Genomic DNA, 7,057 nt, shown 5'->3' with positions numbered 1-7,057 from the left:
AAGAAGAACCGGTCAGGACACTGGTTACAGTCGTCCTACCCTTCAGGTCAGGCTGATCCTGAACCTGGCCTCCCAACCTCTGGTCTAGAACCTTCGGTGGAACAATTGCCTGGCACTCCAGGACTTCTGGGGATTCACTCGCAATCCCCCTGAGGCTAACAAATGTCACATCTGTTGCGTGACTGTCTGTCTGGCGCAGATCTCCCGCCCTCTGTCCACCTGACAGTGCGTGACGATCCCCCAGACCAGAAGTGGTGTCACCATGGTCACTACACGGGAACCTAGCCCAACTGGGTAGTCCCTGACCCACTGGTCCTTCCACTGGGGAACTCCCCCAATCACTCCTCACTCTGGACTCCTGTACCCTCCCTACCGGAGCGGTACTGCCAGACTCTAGAACCACAGGAGCTCTGGTTACAGACACTCCAGGTCCTCTACTCACTAGGAGATCCTCCTCAAGTGGACTAACAGGACAGCCTAGGTCCCCAACCTGGTGTTCCCTCAAGAAACCATCCAAGTCCTGAGGCAGGGCTTCGGGCGTCTGGGGAACCTTGGTCTCCCCCTCACTCCTGCTCCACTGAGCCAGGCAGTGAGCCCCTACACCCTCCTCGCTATCCTGGGACCTAGCTGGGCTACACTGAGCCTCCTCCACCACGCTGGGCTGGAAGATCCCTGAACCACTACTTTTGGAGTCACTCACCAATGACTCTAGAGAACCTCTGGCCCTTTCCCAGCGGTCGGCTTCCCTTGCCAGTAACTCTGTATCAGTAAATCCAACTTGCAACAGGTGTTGGCGCAACTCTGGCGAACAACCACTGAGCACCTGCTCTTTGACAATAAGATCAAACAAGACTTCAAAATCAGAGTCAGTGTGAACCTCTACCCAAGCCCACAGTGCTCCACAACATTCATCCTCAAACTTCTCCCACGACTGGTGAGGCAGCTTCCTACTGCCCCTGAATTTCAACCTATACTCCTCCTCTTGGGAAACAGGTACCAGACTGGGGGAACTGGGACTGGGATTTCCTACACTGGAATCTAAATAGCTGCCACCACTGGACCCAACCCTCCCTGGGGGATCCAGAAACTCAACACTGCGCGCAGGGGATAGTCTACCCTCCAGAGCTACTTCGCCTCTGGTGGAGGCCCTCTCAGCCTCCTCTATCCTTTCCTGCGCTAAGACCCTCTCGGTCTCTAGCTGTTGCTTTCTAATGCCCAGCTGTGCCATAGCCTGGGCATGCTCCAACCTGAGCCTCTCTAAAGCCAGCTGGTGCTCCCTTTCTCTCCTCCTATCTTCCAGCTCCTCTGGGGACAGGGAAAGGGATGAGGCGCTGCCTCCTATGCTGGACCCAGCAAGGGACTCCCTATCTATGGGGTCCTCACTATCTGCTGGCGTCCCTGTGCTATCATTTTCTTCCTCCTCTTCTGAATCTTCAGGGCTCCCCACAGACCCACCACCCTCCTGGTGTGAAGCCCGGGCCCTTTCCTCACTGCGCTCAAGGTCCCACTGACACTTTTGCCATAGGATCAGGCTGCTCCTAAGTTCGGACTGAGTGTCTAACTCATCCACCCCTATGTCTCTCTCTTCACAGAACCTTACCAACTCTCCCATACTGTATCTAAACAGATCACAGACATCAAAAGCAGGCACCATTCTGGCGGACGTTCTAGTGAAGAGATCACACAGGGAACCTAGGGGTCTGAGCTAACACAGGAGTACACAATTCACAAGGTATTCAGCAAGCTCTCTACCCCAGAGAACTCACACTCACTTGCCTAGTGCCACACACCATTCATCCACACACAACCCCCCCCTCGGACTAGTAAGGCAGTTTCTACCACCCCTGACTTCTCAACCTGACCACAAGTGACACAGGTACCAGACTCTGGGCGCGGGGCAGGGGAACAAATGCACTGGACACAATTGCACAATGCTACCTTCAGGAGAAGAAAATATGAAACTTCCAAAAAAAAAAACAATCCCCTTAAAATGTGGTCATCTAAAATGCAGAGTTTTGTGGTGCAGCCAGCCGCTACTAAGGTACAAGGCAAACACAAATCCTTATCCCACCGCTGCCACCAATGTTGGAAATGGGATCCCCGGCTGGCCAGGGCTTTCGCCAAAGTCAGTCAGAGACCACCACACCCAAGTCAGGGCAAGGGAGTTACACGCCAAGATAACCCCTACTCACCCTCTAGGTAACGTGGCGCGAGCAGCAAGGCTAAACTTGGAGGCGATGTAGGCTAAGTATTTGCGCACGCACCCCAGCAACAACACCCAAAGGCCCACCACAAAGGAAACTCCACACAAGGTTATATAAAAATAGCCTTTGTATTACACCAAAAACACATTAGATAAAACACACACTTTACAATGTGCCAGAGGCACGGGCAGAATTTACAGGGGGATATTTACAAGACAGGGCCACCTGGACCACTGTCAGGAATCAGAAATAGCACTTTCAGAAATAGCACTTAGTACCTAGAATATAGCACAAAATAGCACACAACCAGTAATTACTGGTAACCAGGACCTCACTAGCACCACCTGTACTAGGGAGAAAACAACCACCTATGTATTACAATACCTGTAGGGGTGTAAGAGGAAAACACATGATGCAATGCATAACATTCATTCAGAGGTGTAAAGGCACATGACGCATAAACAATACATTCAGAGGTGCATAGAAAGTACAATTGCGCCAAACTCACGTAAGTCACCACCTGTGACTGTCCCTAGGCCCTCTGGCCTTGTTGGGGCTAGGACGCCCTGTGTCCAAAGTGTCAGGGTCCTAAACGTAGCAGTTGCCCACAAAGTGCTGGGCAACTGGTGCAACAATGTTTGAGCCTGCCAGGGCTCAAGAACAACAGTGGGGGCTCAAGAGCCTCTCTGGGCCCTTCACAACCACTTTGGCGCCTGGAGCCTCTCTCCGGGCCCGAAGAAATAAATGTGGCCCTCCAGAGCCTCACTGGGCTCTAAGAACAAATGGGCTGCCCCTGAGCCTCTCTGGGCTCCTTAATACAACAATGTGGGACTCAAGAGCCTCTCTGGGCTCTTCAAAACAACTGATGCCCCCACGAGCCTTCGTGGCTCTGAGCAGACAGGATGACCCCCTGAGCCTCTCTGGGCTCGAAGCAAAAAGAACTGGCACCGAGCCTCTCTCTGGGCTCTGCAACAAATTGCGGGGATGGAGCCTCGTGGGCTCTAAAGCAATATATGCCCCACTCGTTGGAGTCCCGCTCGGGGGACTCAGAATCAATAATTGGGCCCAAGAACCTCTCAGGCTCAATCTAGGGGTGCCCCCGAGGTCATGGGAGCGGCCCGCTGCCAACGGGGCCGCTCTAAGCACACCAACCTGCCCACTGCACTCCTCTGGGCATAGGAGCGACCCGGAGCCCGCCCGCACTCACCGGCTGTCTGAGGCGGCGGCTCCTCGTGGCGTCGGCTCCTCTCTGCTGGGCTCTTCTGGGGGCGGTGGCAGGGCTCTCTCCTCGGGAGAGCCTCGCCGGAGGACGGTTCCTTCCTCTTCTCGGCAGGAGCGCGGGGTGGCCTCCCGTCCGCTTCCTGGTTTCTTCCTCACTCCTCTGCCCAATCACCGCACAGGTCGCCCGGCGAGCCTCCCGCAGCCTGAACCAATGGCAGCGCGGCTCCCGGGTGACGTCAGCGGTGGTTCTTTCGGCGTCTCCTCGGCTTCTCCGCGCACCAGGGCTGCGGCGGTGATTTTTCACGAGCAGAACGGCATTTTTAAAATAACGCGAGGTAGGCACTCGCTCTGGACAATAAAAACGGCCACAGGTGCGGCGTGGGCAGCCGCAAACACACCACAACACGCAGGGTGGGCACCTGCTTTCCAAAAGTAAAGCGCCCCTCAGCGCTAAATGCAAAATAAAGCGCTCGTAAGCGCTAGAAGGGGAAAGCAAAGCGCTCCCAGCGCTATCAATCCAGTACAGCGCCCCCAGACGCTATAGGACAACAAAGTCCAGTAAAAAAAGGTCCTTCAGCAAGGCACGGGGGGCAAGGCTGGGCCCAGAGCCAGCACACTGGGTCTCCAGGCAGGGAGACACCCCAAGTGGCGGTCCTCTGGCCCAGCAGCAGCAACAGCCCCCTCAGGATCCTGGAAGAGAACAACATCTGTGGGGACACAGCCCCATTTTTATACAGTGCATTCCTTTGTCTGAAGGTGCAGAGTGGGGGCGGAACCAGTCGCAGCTGGTTCTTGAGTACTCTGTTTACCTCAACCACCCTCTCTATTCACTGGCAGGGCTTGGGTCATTAGACACACCACAGGGGGGCGGAGCCAGCATTGTGTGGGGAAAACCCAGCCCATCCAGGACACAGGTACACTCCTCCCACACATTACTCATGCTAATCTCCCACTCACCACCGGGCAGACCCATCCAGACTTCCTGGAGCCTGGCATGCCAGCCAGCTCCAGCCAATCACACGCCAGCACCCTCACAGCACACGTACAGCCATGTCTAGAAATGGCGCTTCGCTACTAGACACATACATGCTGCATACACCATCTCGCAGCATTCACTCTCACGAGTTCACACATACCAGACTCAAGCCTGTACACCCCACGCATCAGGAACTACCAGGGACACATACATTCCCCATGCATTCCTATGGGCGGGCAGGCCTAGCTCAGCACATGCACTCAGAGTGCGCACGCACTTTCCACTGGGACACAGGGAAAGTGCGCACAATCCAAAAATCACCATCTCCAGGTCACCATTTCAAGCAAAAAGTCTAGGGGTGAACCTGCCCTAAGGGCCAAAGTCCAACACTGAGTGATAGGAAATCACTGCTTCACTATCGTTGCTTCCACCCAAGATCCCTCCGGGATAATCTCCCAGTAGGCCAGTTTTTGCGTTATCGACGCAATTGCTCCACGACTGATACATTTGTGGAACAATCGGAAGAACTGGTGGATAAGCTTAAAGTAAGAGAGTATCCTTTCAAAACCATCAGACGAGCATGCAAACGGGCATTGAACACTCCCCATGATGCCCTCCTGGAGAGAAATATGAAACCTAAAACTGAATGCCTCCCAGTTGTCACCACATTTGATCCCCTATCCACTAAAGTTAGACAGATAGTGAGGAAACATTGGTCTATTTTGGGTTCTGCTACCAACAAAATGCCCCCACCGCGATTTGCCTTTAAGAGGGCTCCAAGCCTTAAAGATAAGCTGGTACATACCCGCACATTAACACCGCCATTGGTTTCTAATCTCCCCTCTGGCCATTACCCGTGTGGAGGGTGAACAATATGTGGGCTGACCAAGGCGACCAAAAGTGTGACCTTGGAGGGTGGGAGAGAGTGGTTCCTGAATAGTTTCTGTAACTGTAATACCACCAATGTCATCTACAGACTTACGTGCAACTGTGGATTGCACTATATTGGTCTGACTTCAAGGAAGGTTAAAATTTGGATACAAGAACATCTTAGTACCCTTAAGGCTAAAAAACTTACAACACGGCTGGTCCAGCACTTTCAAGAAAACCAACCCCCAGGACTCTGAGGTGAACTGTCCTTGAAAGGGTTATGGGTGATACTCATTACATTGAATTAATTCTGGCAAGAAAGGAAGCTAAATGGATTTTTTCTCAGAAGGCAGATAGAGTGGGATTGAATTATTCCATTGAGTGGAACGCAATTATCAGATTTTAGACCTTCAGTAGAGCCTTGTATGTTTTTTCCCACTGCCTGTATTTGTTGATTAGCACACTACATTTGCATTTGAGTACATTGAAAACCGTTTTTTGACTGTTCCGTTGCTGCTCTATTGTCATTAATATGCTTTCATGTGTTCATTTGAGTACACTTAAATTCGTGTATTTGGGGCTGGACCTGATGCACAATATTAATGGTTGGCAATCTGATGGATTCTTTAATGGCTTATTGTCACTTTCCGTGAGCCCCCTTTTTATCCAATTGGACACTGTATTATGGTGCCTCAGGGGGAGTTTTGTATAAAAATCGAGTGCCCTGTACATGATACTAGTTTTGCGAATAATTGCCGCGGTGAATCTCACCTTGGTCTTTATGGAGAGATTGCCAATTGAGCTGTGAGTCACGATAATTATTTTCACATACGATACGTTTTACGGGGTGTTTCAGCAGTAATTGTATATTTTTTACCTGCTTGAACCGCGGGAATCATGTTGCTCACGTGATCTGGGTCGCGACGCTCTATTTACACGAGTCCTGTACCGGCGGACTCTGAGCTGGATGATTCCAGACGCCGGAGGGGCTCGATAGCGGTAGGCGGGCTGTGTGTTTGTGGGAAATTGGGAGTCAGCGTGATGCACTGACTGACTCCTGGTGTGACATAAGCGGGCCACTAACCGATTTCTGAGTGGGGACGCATGGGCCCATTTGATTTCATGGATGACAAAAGTATGTAGTCTCTACGTATGCTCAATTAAGGACAAGCCCCAAAGTTTGGATATCGGGTGGATGCGGATAATTGAGTAAGACTGCAGAATGTATTGTAATGAGAATAGGTGTACTTACATCATTGTATGCCTATCCATGATGAAACATGATGCGGAGAGATAATAGAGATTACTACATGTTGGTCAAATGGGAAAATGCAAGATATTGAGGTGCTGCTATTTCATTAATTCTTGCAGGTGACAGGACTTTTGGGCGGTCACTGAGTGGGCACGCGATCAGCTGACGCGTGTTTCTCTATCTAGAGATTGTTGCAGGTATGCAGTGTAGACGCAACCAACCAGTATGGGAATCTAATTATTTCAGTGGAGTTTGATTACATCACTGGTTTGTAGTGGCTTTTACAGAAGGCGCTTTCTTTCCTTTTTTTACACCATACCATCATAGGTTTGATGTGGAACCTCCCATGAAGTTTAATTTGAAACCCCACTAGCCCTGAAGAAGTTGCTCGAATTGTTTTTGTCAACGAAACATGTCGGCTCATGAAAATTGACTATGGTTTTATTGGAACCATTTTTAATTTGGGATAGCTTACAGCACTGAATAAAGTTACTTTGAACCAGTAAGCTTACCAATTTTTAACGGTGAAGATTA

Source organism: Lissotriton helveticus, chromosome 7 (genome assembly GCF_964261635.1).
Source record: "Lissotriton helveticus chromosome 7, aLisHel1.1, whole genome shotgun sequence".
NCBI classification, from domain to species: domain Eukaryota; kingdom Metazoa; phylum Chordata; class Amphibia; order Caudata; family Salamandridae; genus Lissotriton; species Lissotriton helveticus.
The sequence above is the reverse complement of the archived record's forward strand: the minus strand, read 5'-3'. Positions refer to the sequence as shown.